General features: G+C 46.0%; 1 protein-coding gene and 1 long non-coding RNA gene across 2 annotated transcripts in view; both read right to left on the bottom strand.

Annotated features, from left to right (window-relative positions):
* Positions 1-1,894, bottom strand: part of LOC125394440 (uncharacterized) — a 45,029-nt gene extending 43,135 nt beyond the window's left edge. The window contains exon 1 of the mRNA XM_087896296.1: positions 1,435-1,894. The gene's annotated coding sequence lies outside the window, so the exon portion shown is untranslated. The remainder of the gene's footprint in view (positions 1-1,434) is intronic.
* The window catches only part of LOC148123568 (uncharacterized), a 126,008-nt gene extending 114,969 nt beyond the window's left edge, over positions 1-11,039 (bottom strand). Inside the window, exon 1 of the long non-coding RNA XR_015736932.1 lies at positions 10,971-11,039. This is a non-coding gene — a long non-coding RNA (uncharacterized LOC148123568). The remainder of the gene's footprint in view (positions 1-10,970) is intronic.
* Between the last annotated feature and the right edge of the window lie 5,949 nt (positions 11,040-16,988).

The raw sequence follows: 16,988 nt of genomic DNA, 5'->3' as shown, positions 1-16,988 counted from the left end.
GAGTCAGCACACACAGGCTGTGTTCTAGACATGGCCAAGCTTGTACCTTGTGTGGGCAGCCAAATATGGTGGTTTAAGAACCACCCAGGTGGTGCGAGTTTTAAAGGTGTGACGGTGACATCAGAGCTAGGTGTTATGTAGCAGGACTGTACTCCATGGAGAGAGCCCAGGATAGGCTACTAGGGAACATGCAGTTGCCCAGAGGACATCAGCATTTTGGAAATACCAGTACCATGGGATGACCCCCAAGAATGGCAGCAGCAGTGGAGTGAAGCCAGCCAAAGCTCAGAAGACCAGCTGTGTGTGCCACAGAGGGCGAGCTGCAGAAGTAACTCGAGAGTTGATGGTGTGCAACACATAGTTCAGTCATGGACCTGTGTCCAGGTGCTCACTGGGGACTCTACCACTGGGCCTGTTCTCAAAAAGAGTTTCTGATGAAGACAGATTCCTAAAGGTAGATTAAGAGCAAAGTATAAGGAACTGCAGAATGTTAGAGGAAGAAAAAAGTGTTAAAAGAGTCCCAGTTGAGCAACCTGAGACACAAAAGTGCATGTCATCCCCAAAGAACAGCAGAGATAGAAGCTGCCTTGATTAGGGTTCTATTGCTGTGTAGAGACCACATACCCATGCAACACGTAAAAAGCAAGTATCTGATTGGAATACAGTTTCAGAAGTTTAGTTCATTGCCATCATAGCAGGGAGTCTGACAGCATGCAGCAGACATGGTGCTGGAGAAGGACCTGAGAGTTCTACATCAGGACCCACAGCACAGAAAGAGAGAGAGCCATTGGGCCTGGATTGGGATATGGAAATCTCAAAGCCCACCCCCAGTGACACACTTCCTCCAACAAGGCTACACATACCCCAAACAGGACACACCTCCTAATCCTTCTATGCAATGCCAATCCCTGATGACTTAGCATTCAAGTATATGAGAGCCATTCTTAAAACCACCACATAGGCACACCTCTTCAGGTTCTCTCCAGTGTTCTGCACTCCCACTCCAGACTGTAGGTCTGTTCTCTGATTGGCTCTGTAAAGTTCATCCTTCCCTACATTTCCACAGAGTGACTTTTACACAGCCAGCATCCACCCACCCAGGATGACAACAGCTGTGCAGACAAAGCCTGCCACACTATCCAACTGTCTGCTGATATCAAACCAAGACATGATCACACAAACCAATTGGGAATTATAAAAACTGGTATTGTACCCAGCGCCTTTAGCCTTTACCTGGGGAAATGTGTATGCTCTTGTACACACACACACACACACACACACACACACACACACACACACACACACTACACACACACACACACACTCCAGAAAGGGAACCTATGACAGACCAAATTACCAACTGCACAAAGGTCATTTGAAAGCACTGGATGTAATTTGGGATTTCTAACAGGACTGTGGTGAGGAGTTACTCACCTGTAGGAGCTGGGATGGATCCACAGCAGCTGCATCCCTGCAGAGCTCACCTCAGCTCAGGCTGTGACTCAGGGGACAGCACAGCTGAAACTGCACAGCTTCTATGCCTCAGGACAGGTCGAAGATCTTCTCTGGAGCTGGTCAGGGTCTCCTCCTTCTACAGCCTCGATGGTCCTCTAAAACTTTAAGTTTCAACTTCTTCAGATGTAGGAAGTTTCTCACTTCCTGCTTCTGAGGAGCCTTGCCCCTCCTCTGTAGAAAGTGCTGCTGTAGGAGGAAAGACTAGAAACAACACGAGACTTGTCCATCAAGGCAAAGGACTTCATCCCACAGACAGATGAAAGATTAACTCAAGTTCCAGTGGTCAACTCTGCAGAATACCCACATTATTGATTTCCAGTCTCTTCTTTGCTTATAATAAATGAGATTTCTCTTCATGTTCAAAGTGGCAGCAGCAAAAAGTTTGTTTGTGCTTTAAGCTGTCTTCTGTTTCCTGAGGAAGGCCTTCTTCCACAAAACCACTTCACAGCTTAACACTTCTGTCACCAACCAATAAAAAGAGCAGAAAGTAGGCCAGAGATGTGTCTATAAGTTTCAATCTTAGTTATCTCTGGTATCACTCAGATGTCATGTGGTTCTCCAGAGTAACCTGGGAGCTTCAGACATTCAAATCTGAGAACAAATCAAGTACTACTACCTGATGCATGAGCACACTACACACGGCACTCTGCTCTAGACCAGTGGTTCTCAACCTTCCTAATGTTGTTACCCTCTAATACAGTTCCTTGAAGAAATAGAGGTAAGTTCCAACTCTCTGACCAATGGTTAATGTGGAAATAGGCTCATATTTTTGGGTCTCCACATGTCTTTTTTTCAAGACAGGTTTCTCTGTAGCTTTGGAACATGTCCTAGAACAAGCTCTTTTAGACCAGGGTGACCTCAAACACATAGAGATCTTGCCTCTGCCTCCCAAGTTCTGGGTCAAAGGCAAGCGCCACCACTGCCTGGTTCCTCTTCCTGTCATTTCTAGGCAACTCAGTAGTCATAGGTAGCATAGAACCTATTGCTCCTTGAGAAATATGCAACTTTGGGAGTACTTTTGTGCTGTAGGAACTCCTTCAGCCAGTAGCCTTTAAGTTACCAGCCCACATTGGTGTGGCCTCTTATACGATAAGTGCCAATGTAAAGTGCATGCTTGCTCTCTCTTCTGGGTGCTGGATTCGGTTCCTTTTCCCCCCTGTTTATGCAGAGTCCTATGATCTCTCTCTCTCTCTCTCTCTCTCTCTCTCTCTCTCTCTCTCTCTCTGTCTCTCTCTCTGTGTGTGTGTATAAAATCTTTTATTATACTCAGTTCTAAGCTAGTATGGGATTTCTTTTTATTGCACTTTTTCACATTTGAAGACACTGTGGGGATGGACACCAAGACTAGATATACCCTAATCTGGGTTAGAGGACAAATATGATTAATTATCAGGTTGTTGCATTCTGAGGCTCATACCAAATGTGGAACTGAATCTTTGGTACAGAGAGATATCATGAGGCTTGCCAGGTTGAAAATAATCACTGCCTTTCATTGGCAAACAAAATGAACCCACTCCTGCCTAATGAATATCTTTATTTTAAGTCATCTTGCAAGGTGGTAGACAGCATGGGCCTGGGAGCAAGGGAAGAAGCTACTGTAGGTCCTTACATAGGGCCATTGCCAGGGTCCTCCATAGTAGACAAGGTGTTCCAGTCTCTGCTTAGCTGCTCAGCTTAGTATTTTCAGGCACGAGAACAAATTGCTACCTGGTGGAAAAGGGGCTAAAAGAGAAGGCTAGATGGGCAGGAAAGGGAGCTGAGCAGGCTGGGGAGGTTTAAGTATCACTTGGGAATTGAAGCTGAGCCTGGTGGCACAAAACTTTAATCCCAGCATTTGGTAGACCGGGTTAGAGAAGGGATTGTTGCAAATTCTGAAGTGTGGGCTATGGTGTGAAATCCTGCCTTTAAGCAAAACAGCAACAAGAAAAAGAAGGAAAGAAAAACAAAACAAAAAATAACTATAAAAATGTGTGTGGTTGTCGCTGCCTTGTCCCTGGCTGCACCTGTTGTGAACCTCTGCCTTTCAAGGTGGGAAAGAAAGTTCAAGGACACAGAGTCTCAGAATGGTGAAGGGCTCCTGAGGAGTCCCCGGGAAGGTAGTCTTCAGAGTACAGCAGCCTAAGGTGTAGGGGAGCTGTCTGAGAGAGAATCCTGAAGGAATCTGCACTGTGCACATCACATCTGCAGATGACTGGGTTTTATGCATCCTGCAGACCCCAGTGGTACAAAGGGCATCGCCAGATATTTCCTTCTGCCACCAAGCTCTTCATTCCTGTAGTCTCTGCTCTATCCTCCAGATACAACTTTTCCCCTAACTTCTTTAATCCACTAAAGACTGGATGGGATAGGGCCGGGCAGAGCCAGGGATCTCCTCACTGTGGTGATGAAGAGGGGAAGGACACAAGAGTTCAGAGCTAGTCTAGGAGTACTTCAAGACTAGGACCAGGTCTGTTCCCATCCCCCAGTAATCCTCTCTTTGACACTCTGGGAACTCACCAGCCAGCAGAGTGGTCCCCAGACAGATCAGTAGAACCAAAAGGCACAGATGCTGGGAGTTACTGTGCACTGAGGTCAGAGCCTTTGCCATGATTTCTTCCTGAGGCCGGGCCGCCAACAGGGGGAGCTACGGAGAGAATTGTGCAACCTTCAGTTTGGTTTGCAGAAGAGCCCAGGCAGAGATTCATTCCTGAAAGTTTGCAAAAATTCTGAGCACCTGGGCTATGAATTCAAGCCTACCCATGCCAAAGCTATGCAGGTTCCTAGTTCCATCTTTTTCTACATCTCTTACGGGGTCCCTCCAGGGCCTGTGGCTCTGCTCCTCCCTCCCAGTGGACTGATGTCCCCATTGTGCTTGGGCACACGGAGATTGTGACCATGACCTGAGAGGTGAGGACACTGTTGTTCAGGACTCCACACACTTTGGTCATTCATTTCACTTACCTGCAGCTGAGCCTCAGGAATCTTTAGCAACAGAATCAGGAAAAACAGAGACATAACAAAGTCGGTGCCTTCTACTAGGTCTCTGCAGAAGGCACTGGAATTTATCAAGGCTTTACCTGCCCTGCCTTAGGCAGGGCAGAATATAGACCAGGCAAAAAATGTAAACAGAGATATAGAAAGAGAGTAGGCGGAGTCAAGTGGACACCATGTAGCTGCTGAAGAAGAACTCCATAACATTATTGGTAAGACACCGCCTTGTGACAATGAAGAGATTAATAGAAGTTGGTTAATTTGGCATGCAAGGAATACCCCTAAGTCATTGACCAAACAGTGTTGCAATTGATATAGTATTGTGTGATTATTCAGGTTTGGACATCTGGGAAATGAATAAGCAGTCTCATTCAGGGCACAGTAGGGCAGCGGTGGGCGAGGCTGTAGGGTATCTGTAGTGCAGTGTGTGTTTTTCATGTCAGTGTTGCCTCCATGCTGTGTTTACTCTATAGAAGGCACTGTAAGTGAAAACACAGAGGACAGAACTGTAAGGGGTAGTGACGGTGGTCTCTGTTGTCAGCCTGACTGGCTTTGCAGAAATGGAGAATGAATGGGATGTTTTGTGTCTGTGGGAGTATTTCCAGAGGGAACAGTGTATTACAGTAAGACCCTCCATCCCAGGTCACCACAAAGAGGAAGTGCCTCTATTGCTGCCACCACCACAGGTGTTCTCAGTGACAAGGCCATGGCTCTATGTCAGCAGTTGCCAGCTTTCACTGTCAGATTGCCACTGCTGAGGCACCCAGCCTGTTGGGCTGAGCAGTACTGAGTTCTCTGCCTCTCCATTGTACCCAGGACAATCTGTCAGACAAGGTGTCAGTTCTAGGAAATGGTGCATGGAGACCTCATGGCAGTGTCTAACTGGAGAATCACCTTGCTTGAGCTGCAGCCAGCAAGATCCCCCTGCAGCAGGGAAAGGACACTCCATGTCTTTGTGACTTCTCACTTGCTACTTGGCCCTGCGAATAGGGAGCCTGTGGTCCTGAACTCTCTTAAGGCCCATCAGGCCTCATGCAGACAGCATGAGGTGAGCTCTTTCCCACCAGGTTATTATGTGAACAGATCACAGTCAGATAAGATGCCCAGAAGTGAGACATATCCAGGAGGGACATAGTGGTCATATGTGTTGAAAGTTGTCTAGCAGGGAGAGACAAAGACTTTTGACTCCCAGAAATTTACTTTTCCCAGGTGGTTGAGGAAATTTTATCCTAGAGAAAGTGAAGGGGGTTGCCCTTCTCCCTTACCTAGCATCTCTGACCCAGGAGTGTCCTCATTTCCTGGAGCTGCAGAGAAAAATGGGCACGAACACCAGAGAGAAGGACATGGGCCTCTCCAGAAGCCCAGGGATGAAAACTATGCAAGGCAAGGGTTGGGGATTGCAAATGGTGTTCCTGAAATCGGATGTCGGTAAACATGGACAGAAATGTCCTGATGTGGTAGACCAAAGTGGAGTGATCAGGGGACAGCATTATAAAGGAACAAAAGTTCTGATGATTTGTAAGTTGTCTGTAACCCAGGCTCTGACCTCAGATTGGGGTGTGTGCCCCCAAAGTGACAGAACATACAGATTCTACAGGCAAACAGATGGTCAGGTGTTGTTGGAAGCTGCTTGTTTGTTTCCTGGCTGCCCAGATACAAAATCACCACACAGAGAATCTGTTAATTATAATACATTTGGGGCAATAGCTTAAGCATATTTTTAGTTATCCCTTACATTTTAAATTAACTCAATTTATTAATTTGTGTATTACCATAAAACATACTCATAGCATACAGAGGGGAATTCCACATCAGTCAATGAGCTATATGTTGCCAGAAATTGATATTTAACTATATGAGACCTGCCAGCCAGGAAAAAGATGGGCTCCTGGGCCCAGTGTCCACAACAGAACCTCTTCTCAGAGATACCAGAGTCCTTTCTGGGAGGAGAGGCTTATGGACCATAGATTCTACTTTCAATAGCTAAAGTGTAGGCTCAGTTCTGCTCTTGTAAATTAAAGTTCCCATGGACAATATATGAATGGTAAGTGTGACCAAATAGATGTTCTCTATGTCAAGACTGAGGACAATCTGTGACATTGAGGCATGTGTGGAAGGGACAGGTGCTATGTGGAGTTCTTAGTGGTAACTAATTGAAGAATCACAATAGACATCCCAGAGTTTGAAAGCAAGCCTGCATAGTGACAGCAGAGGCAGTCCCAGAATTTCAAAATGGCAACTGCATGGTCTTTGGCCCTGGGAGAGAGGGGCCCTCTGGTCCTGTGATACCAGTGACAATGCAGTCTCAGGGGTGCATTAGGAGCTGGGTCCCCCATCTACTATGATGTGAGTTTGACTGGTCCAGAACTGAGAGAAGATCCCAGAAGTAAATGGTAACAGTGACCTAGTGAGTCACCTTAGGATCATAGCTATCGTACAAGGGAGAGAGGTCTCCCTGACATAGCTATTCTTCTCCTCCAGATCATAGACATAACTATACCTTATCATAAGAAATGACTCAGATCAATCGTCTCCTAAAGTATCAACTCACTTATCACTTGAGTGAGGGATGCACTGGACAGCAAAGGAGAGAGCAGGGGACCACAACCCCAGGACCATCTCCTGTCATCTCAGTTCCCAGAAGTCACGGGCAGCACAGGATGCTTTGTTGACTGTGAAATAGGCAGCTTTGGCCGGACTTAATGAAGTGGTCTTAGGAATGGACAGTAATGTTGGAATACAGACTATCCTCTGATCTGGAGTCAGAAGACTAAGATAAAGGCCACATCTAGTCTCCTGTCCATTTGCATGTTACAGTCTGCTGTCACACTCAAGGTGGAGCGGGGCTTCGATGTGGAGGTAGATAAGGTGTGTCTTGTCAAGATGCACATAGTTAGTGACCCCTTTAGAGAAAACAAGACTCACTCCAAAGAGACATCACTATCTGAGGATACAAGGCCTGCAGCTTCCCTGGGACCCACTGAGCACCTCTACAACTGTCCTGCTGTGGAAACAAGCCCTGTTCTCCTGCTTTGGGTTTGAGAGGGCATGGGTTTCATGTGATGTTTACGCAGGCCCCAGGAAAAGAGTGTTTAAGCCCATTTTGGGTAAAATGGTGTGGAAGTTCTTGATGGGTTGCACCTGGAGGTGAGCTCAATGTTTGCTCAGGAAATCAAGTGGGAAATGAAGTTTATTGGTGACAAGACTGCAATCCCAGACCTCAGGACCCTGAAGAAGGGGGCTGCTGCAAATTAAAGCCAGTCTGGGTTACAGAGTGATTCTGACACACGCACACAGACACACACACACACACACACACACATGCACAAACACACAGTGTGTGTGTACTAGTGCAAGTGCTGTGATCTCCTGTTTGATGGAAGGGGGGTTAAGGGCTGTGTGTCCAGAGGAAACTGGAGAGGTTATGGGTCTACAGGTTTGGGGAGGGATTATTTTAAAAGTGACTGTGGGGACTGGTGGGCAAGAGAGAAACTGGTCTAGTGGGGCCAAGAAGAACACAGAAAAGCCTCTGGGTGAAGGAAATGGGTTACCAAAAGCCGTTTACAGGGACAAGTCCTGATCCCACTTTTAGGAGCCGCACAAGCTACACAACTGTCACACACATGCAGAGGGCCTAGGTCAGTCCCATGCACTCTGTTGGTTCAGACTTGCCAACTCCCAAGTGCTCAGGTCAGCTGTATCCGTGGATTCTCTTGTCATGACCTTGACACTCCTTGCTCATGTAATCTTTCTCTCTTCAAAAGGATTCTCGGATCTCAGTCCAGTGCTTGGGTGTGTGTGGCGAACCCCTTGACCAGCAAGGAAGAACCACCATGAGTTGAGGATTCTTCTCACATCACACTTTATTGGAGCCTCTTGGTTGAAGGGAGAGCAGGAAGCGAGAGAGAGAGAGAGAGAGAGAGAGAGAGAAAGCAAGAGAGAGTGAAGGCCAAGCGGCATCTGCTTATATAGGTTAAAGGGACTCGGGTACTGTCCTGATTGGTGAATACCAGTCTGCTGATGCCCAGAGCCTCGGGATTGGCTAGTGACAAGGCTCAATTGCGCATGTACAAGCAAGGGGCTCTCAGCCCCATGCGGCAATACCAAAGAAGGACTTGTTTACCTCCAAGCTGCAGGACCGCTAGTGCCATCTTGTAATGGCGATATCCGGATGGCTCCTTACAGTTCCCCCTTTTTGTTTTTAAGAGCAATAAGGCAAAGAACTATTTCCCAATCAGGTCCCCACCTCATGATGTGTGGACCGATCGAGGGAAAGAAATAAGCAAGATACACCCTTCATGTGCAATGGGACAAATACTTCCCTGGGAATGCAAGGGCTGTATCTACACACTCTCCTCTATGCATACCTTCCTCTGTGCAATGGGACTATCGGGTCCCTTGAGGGTGCAAAGGCTATGCATAGCATATTGCCTACAAGCTCTTTAAGGCTGAAAGCCAAATCTGGGGTGAGGATCCACATTCCAAGGCAGCCAAGGCCTGTGCTACAATGACCTTGTCCCTCCTCGTTTGGGCTTGCAGACGGTACACCAACCACAGACATACCACACATCTACCCAGGCAGCATGCCAAAAATATCCCTACCCCCACCCATTCCTTAAAGAAGGAAAAGGCAGAAGAAAGCCAATCAGAAAAATTGCTCGAAGGTGAGAGGCTGTACATCGATGATGTTTAAGGTGATAATGTAGGCATACATGGCACACTCATGTCACAGGAGGTGGAAAATAATGTGGGCAAATGGGATGAGTTAACATGAACTGGTATTGGTATGGGCCATGCCCTTATCTCTGCCCAGAGGGTCATCCCTGTTGCTTCCGCACGGCATCAAGTTCTCCAGTCCAGTTACCTAGAAGATAACTAGACAATTGCTTAGACAAATTTATAGCATGGTTCAGGTAATAATCAGTCACTGCATCTGGGATCGTATTGGTGTAATCCTCCAGCTGCATCAAGGAGTCTACCAGAGGTGTGCTGGAAACTACGGGCTTTACTTTTCCCTTGGCCGCACTCGGCAGGCATAAACCCCATTAGACATTGCCCCTTCAGGGAAGCCGTGCCGCCCGTTGCCACCGAGGCCAGTCCGCACTGCTCTGCTGGTTCCCGGCTTGCGGGGCTATGGAGCCCAGGCCCATAGTGGCAGCTCCAGCCCCAGGCCCCCCTGCCTTCCCCGCGGGGCTAGCCTTGCTCTCCGCGGCTGTGCTGGTGGGGAGTATAGCGGGAGCCGACACCGGAGATGCTGGACTGGTGACCGAGGCAGCACAGGCCGGCAACACCTCAAGGTCTGCGCCGGAGCCGCTGCAGCTCACAGGGCTGATGGGAGAGGTGGCGAACAGGGCCTCTTCCTTATTAGCAAACTCTCAACACCTGTGCCACAGTAAAAGAGTCTGTAAATTCTCACAGATTTATCCAATGACCCAATCACCTTAAAAATCCAAGGGCTTTTCACATCCACCTCCCTGCGGATCCTGAAACATTAGATAAACCAAGTGTATATACAGCAATCTTTCAGGAGGACGTGAGTTCTTAAAATGCTAAGCAGTTCTTAAAAACTTAAGTTGCACTATGTAGATGTAATATGGTACTGCCTGTTTGCTGTGTCTAAACCTTAATTGTGCTTTTATTATGATAATTACGACCAGTCCTGCCTGAAGTCAGCATAGTTTAGCATAGCCAAGTGGAACTGGAGCCACTTCAGCCTCAGAGCCCCTCACAGTTTCAGGTACACTGCAAGTCTTCTGGTTTGGCAGCTTGTGGCACCGCTCTTATTCTCAGCACTGCTGTGGCACCCGCCAGGCTAGGCACCGACTGGGCTGGCACAATGTGCCTTTCACCACAGCCACCTAGCAAAGCTCTGCTCCAGCTGCCTTCTAGCTGCAGCTGCATTCGTTTTGAGTCCAAACTGGTGCACGGAGTGAAGCGGTACTCAGAGAAGCAGGCTTGCTGCTCTGTAAACACTGGAAGGACCTCACTTAATCTTTTAGGGAATTTGGGCGTTGTCAGTCTGTCTGGCTACTTCCTGCTGAATAGGGACATTGCATTCTTAGGGGTATTTACTACAACATTTCAGGAGGTCTCGATGATTCAAACCACATAAATCTCGAATACATCCTTAGGCTCTCATTTTCTGTGGAGATGAAAACAGAAACTCTTTTCCGAAACATCATATCCTTAGGCCCATATTTTAAATTCAAAATACCTTTTTTAGCAGTTCCTAAATTCAAATATCTTTCTCCTGTTCAGTACACAAAAGACAACACAAACAACATAACATACATCTGTACACATTTACAGTAACCCTGCTTTTGTAGCAGTCACATTAACACCACTCTTGTGGTCATTAAACCCCACTTTTGTCGTGGTCACTAACCCCGCTCTTGAGGCGGACTTCCCCTTTACCTGGGAATTTTTCCAGTGCACTATCCTTGTCCTCCTCCTTCTGATCTGATTCTGAAAGGCAATCAGCATACCTGGAGGATTTACCGACGTCGCCGCTCCGTGTGTCGAGTTCTGGATCCTCTGCCCTCTCGCTCGGGGACTAAGTAGCTACAAGTAAAGGTCAAACTTTGCTCTCAGCCTGGCGAACTTAAGATGCATGTGACCACTAGAGGTCACCCTGGGCCAGTTTTTCAGGGTTGTTACCTTCTACACTTGAAACTTTCCAGAGATATACTCTGTATTCCTCAGTCAGTGTTCTCCTAAAAACTTGCGGAGGTAGCCAGTACAAAGTCCACAGGGCTTCTCACACTAATAAAGACATCACTGTTAAGTTTGGAGAGTAGACCCCAGCCCCTTGCATCTATCCTAGCCCCCAGGCCTGTGAGTTGTATTGGCCTGGACTCCAAATCCCAGCAGGCCAGGCCCTGACCCCCCTTGGGTCCACCTGAGAGCACAGGAATCCCATTAAACCTGGATATTTCTTAATTTGGCTTGTTTTGATTTGGCTTGATTGGGAATTTGTGTCGCCAGAGAGTTCGCATTAGAAAAAAAATCTTAACAATCACAACCAACCATCCACGAAAACCGAAATGAGAATTCAACATCCAGGAGGAGTAGAAGCTTGGAAATAATCAAACTGAGGGCTGAAATCAAAAAAATTGAAACACAAAAAACAATCCAAAGAATCAATGAAACAAAAAGCTGGTTCTTGGAGAAAATCAACAAGATTGACAAACTCCTAGCCAAACTAATCAAACGGCAGAGAGAGAACACGCAAATTAACAAGATCAGAAATGAAAAGGGGGACATATCCACAGACACACAGAAGAAATTCAGAGAATCATTAGATCTTACTGCAAAAGCCTGTATGCCACAAAATTGGAAAATGTGAAAGAAATGGACACTTTTTTAGATAAATACCATATCTCAAAATTAAGTCAAGACCAGGTGAACAGTTTAAATATACCTGTAAGTCGCAAGGAAATAGAAGATATCATCAGAAACCTCCCTACCAAAAAAAAGCCCTGGACCAGATGGTTTCAATGCAGAATTCTATCAGAACTTCCAAGAAGAGTTAATACCTATACTCCTTAATGTGTTTCACAAAATAGAAACAGAAGAGTCATTGCCTAACTCCTTTTATGAAGCTAAGTCACCATGATTCCAAAACCACACAAAGACTTAACCAAGAAAGAGAATTACAGACCAATCTCACTCATGAACATCGATGCAAAAATTCTCAATAAAATATTGGCAAACAGAATTCAAGAACACATCCAAAAAATTATACATACAAAAAATTATACCTACTTGATCATAATCAAGTAGGCTTTATCACAGAGAGGCAGGGCTGGTTCAACATACGAAAATCTATCAATGTAATCCATCATATAAATAAACTGAAGGAAAAAACCTTATGATCATTTCATTAGATGCTGAAAAAGCATTTGAAAAAATTCAACACCCCTTTATGATAAAGGTCTTGGAGAGATTAGGGATACAAGGTTCATTCCTAAATATAATAAAAGCAATATACAACAAGCCAACAGCTAACATTAAATTAAATGGAGAGAAACTCAAAGCCATCCCACTAAAATCAAGACAAGGCTGTCCACTTTCTCCATACCTCTTCAATACAGTGCTTGAAATTCTTGCAATAGCAATAAGACAGCATAAAGAGATCAAGGGGATTCTAATTGGAAAGGAAGAAGTCAAACTTTCATTATTTGTAGATGATATGATAGTGTACATAAGTGACCCCAAAAACTCTACCAGAGAACTCCTACAGCTGATCAATACCTTTAGTACTGAGGCAGGATACAAGATCAACTCCAAAAAAATCAGTTGCCCTCCTATACACAAAGAACAAAGATACAGAGAGGGAAATCAGAGAAACATCGCCTTTCACAATAGCCACAAATTCCATAAAGTATCTTGGGGTAACTCTAACCAAGGACGTGAAAGATCTATTTGACAAGAACTTTAAGGTTTTGAAGAAAGAATTGAAGAGGATACTAGAAAATGGAAGAATCTCCCATACTCTTGGATTGGGAGGGTCAACATAGTAAAAAATGGCAATTCTACTAAAAGCAATCTATAGATTCAATGCAATCCCCATCAAAATCCCAACAAAATTCTTCACAGACCTTGAGAGAACAATAATCAAGTTTATATCGCAAAACAAAAAACCCAGGACAGCCAAAACAATCCTATACAATAAAAGTACTTCCGGAGGCATTACCATCCCTGACTTCAAACTCTATTACAGAGCTACGGTAATGAAAACTGCTTGGTATTGGCACAAAACCAGAGATGTTGACCAATGGAATCGAATTGAAGACCCAGATCTTAATCCAAAAACCTATGAACACCTGATTTTCAACAAGGGAGCTAAAATTATACAATGGAAGAAAGAAAGCATCTTTAACAAATGGTGCTGGCATAACTGGATGTCAACCTGTAGAAGGATGAAAATAGATCCATATCTATCACCATGCACAAAACTCAAGTCCAAATGGATTAAAGACCTCAATATTAATCTGACCACATTGAACCTGATAGAAGAGAAAGTGGGAAGTAGTCTACAAGACATGGGCACAGGAGACGACTTCCTAGGTAGAACCCCAGTAGCACAGACAATAAGAGCAACAATGAATAAATGGGACCTCCTGAAACTGAGAAGCTTCTGTAAAGCAAAGGACACTGTCATTAAGACAAAAAGGCAACCTACTGATTGGGAGAAAATCTTCACCAACCCCTCATCAGACAAAGGTCTGATCTCCAAAATATACAAATAACTCAAGAAACTAGACACTAAAACTCTAATTAACCCAATTAAAAATTGTGGTACTGAACTGAACAGAGAATTCTCAACAGAAGAAGTTCAAACGGCCAAAGACACTTAAGGTCATGCTCAACCTCCTTAGCGATCAGGGAAATGGAAATCAAAACAACTTTGAGATACCATCTTCTGCCTGTCAGAATGGCTAAAATCAAAAACAACAATGATAGCCTATGCTGGAGAGGATGTGGAGTAGGGGAACACTCATCCATTGTTGGTGGGAATGCAAACTTGTGCAGCCACTTTGGAAATCAGTGTGGCGGTTTCTCAGGAAACTGGGAGTCAACCTACCTCAGGACCCAGAAATTCCACTCTTGGGAATATACCCAAGAGATGCCCTATCATACTACAAAAGCATTTGTTCAACTATGTTCCTAGCAGAACTATTTGTAATAGCCAGAACCTGGAAACAACCTAGGTGCCCCTCAATAGAAGAATGGTTAAAGAAGATGTGGAACATATACACATTAGAGTTTTACTCAGTGGTAAAAAACAATGACATCTTGAATTTTGCATGCAAATGGATGGAAATAGAAAACGCTTTTCTGAGTGAGGTAACCCAGACCTAAAAAGAGGAATATGGTATGTACTCACTCATAAGTGGATTCTAGCCATAATTAAAAGACATTGAGCCTAAAATTCGTGATCCTAGAGAAGCTAAATAAGAAGGTGAACCCAAAGAAAATTATATTGTTATCCTCCTGGATATTGGAAGTAGATGAGAATGCCAGGCAAAAGTTGGGTGCACGGGGGTGGGGGTGGGGTGGATGTAGGGTAGATGGGTAGAGAGAAGGGAGAAGGGGAGGATTCGGGAAAGCTTGGGGGAATGGGATGGGTGGGATGGAGGAAGGGTGGATATGGAGCAGCGAAGTAAATATCTTAATTAAGGGAGCCATTTTAGGGTTTGCAAGAGACTTGACTCTAGAGGGGTTCCAAGGTCCAAGGAGAGGTCCCCAAATTGTTCCTTGGGCAGCAAAGGAGAGGGTGCCTGAACTGGCCTTGTCCCATAGCCACACTGATGAATATCTTGCATATCACCATAGAACATTCATTTGGCGATGAATGGAGTTAGAGACAGAGATCCACATTGGAGCACTGGACTGAGCTCCCAAAGTCCAAATGAGGAGCAGAGGGAGGAAGAACATGAGCAAGGAAGTCAGAACCACGAGGGGTGCATCCACCCACTGAGAAGGTGGGACTGATCTAATGGGAGCTCACCAAGGTCAGCTGGACTGGGAGTGATGGAGCATGTGATCAAACTGGACCCTCTGAGTGTGGCTGGCAATGAAGGCTGACTGAGAAGCCAAGGACAATGGCATTGGGTTTTGATTCTACTGCACGTACTGGCTTTGTGGGAGCCTAGACTGTTTGGATGCTCACCTTTCTAGATCTGTATGGAGGGGGAAGGACTTAGGACTTCCCACGGGGCAGGGAACCATGAGTGCTCTTATGACTAGAGATGGAGGGGGAGGTTGGAAGGGGGAGGGAAAAGGGAGGTGGGGAGGAGGTGGAAATTTTTAATACAAAAAAAAAAAGAAAAAAAAATCTTAACAATCACAACCAACCATCCACGAAAACCAAAATGAATTCAACACACATACACAAACACCTCCCCCCCACACACATACCTGTTTATTTCTTGTCTCTATTTCCCTTAACTTAGAAGAATTTTTTTAAAATCTATTTTTGTTCCTGGGCACTTTGGTGATGTCAAATGCATGTTTCTGGCGGTGGCCCCAACGTGGTATAGGAATGGGCCAAGGGATGCAGAAGGCGAGTGGGGGGGGGGGCGGCAGAAGGACTTGCAAAAGGCTCCTGAGGAAACTATGTAAGGGAAAAAACTGTACCCCCGCCCCTCCCCTCCAGCCTGCCACCAAAAAAGAGAAAAAGAATCAACCTGGAAAGAGGAGGAAAAGGAAGCTGGGCAGTGACTGCAGGGCAGACAGGGGAAACCAAAGTGACATTTACCTTCATGTCCCTCCTGTGGAAGGGTGGGGCAAGAACCCTGACCCATGCGACCTGTCAGTGTGGCTGTATCTCCCAGCCCAGCTATCACGGAGCAAGGACAGACAGAATGAACAGACAGACAGACAGACACGTCTGCCTCGCATAGGCCGGGCACAGAACAAGCCACCCCGAGGGTCCTCTTTCTCTGAGGGCCATGCAGTGGGCCGCGATCATGGGGTTCCGACCCCAGAACCCCTCCCCCCTCGTTTCTTTGACTTTTTTTCCTCAACTCAGCATCAAGTTTTTCTTTCTCAAGTGCACTGGGCCCAGAAGGCAAGCAGAGACCAGACAGCAGCCAGTAAGTGCAAAAGGGCAGGATGAGGGGCGGAGGTGCTGGAGGGCACACTTGTGTGGCCTGAGGACCTCCCAGCTAGTAGGCCTTGGCCATTGCAGGCGACCTTAAGCAAGTAGCAGACACCGGGGATCCCCGAAGCGGCCTGGGCACTCCCACAAGCCCACCCGTGCTGCACAGGCAGTGCAGCACCTAGAAGAACTTGGAAGCAAAGGCATGGATGCCCGTGTCCTCCTCCCGGCCAGGAGGCCAATGCCCGTCCCAAGCCGTCAGCTGTACCTCCTTAAAAAGCAAGGAGGAAAAATCCAGTGGAGGCTTGAGTTAGAGATTAAATTTGATTAGTTGCTTCTTCTTTTCTCTCCCTCTGTCTTAGGCGTCCTGACAAATAAATGGTCTAAGACTGCAGGCACAGTGCTCAAGGGCCTTTCCAATCAGAACTGGAAGAGGGAAAACTGCCCTGTTGCTGCCTCTGGCTCTGCCCCCAGAGAAGCTCCTGCTGGCTTCCCATTACTGCAGTTGTGCCTTTGCTGCTGGAAGGCTAGGGCAAGGTGGCTGTCCTCAAACACTGGTTCAAGTGCATCCCTTTGGGATCTTTGTCGCTGGAGCGTCCAAGCTGGGTCAAAGAATGGCTCTAACAAATGGGAAAGACTGAGAAGATTATAGATTTCTTTGTCTGCTTTTGCACTTAATTTTTTTTTTCTTAAGACAAATTCTCAGAACAGCAAATCCACCATGTGCTGGTCAAATGTGTGTATTCAGTCATTAAGGAATGGGCCCTGGTCTCACATCAATTGCTACCCAGGGGCTGAACACATGCCACAGGTCAAGAAAAAAAAAAGAAAAAAGAAATGAAGTTGATAAATTTTATGGAGTTTAATTTGTCCGTTTCGAGACTGGAAGAATGCATAA

Source organism: Myodes glareolus, chromosome 1 (assembly GCF_982192425.1).
Source record: "Myodes glareolus chromosome 1, mMyoGla1.1, whole genome shotgun sequence".
Classification (NCBI taxonomy): Eukaryota; Metazoa; Chordata; class Mammalia; order Rodentia; family Cricetidae; genus Myodes; species Myodes glareolus.
Note: the sequence above shows the minus strand (reverse complement) of the source record. Positions and strands in the feature narration are given on the sequence as shown.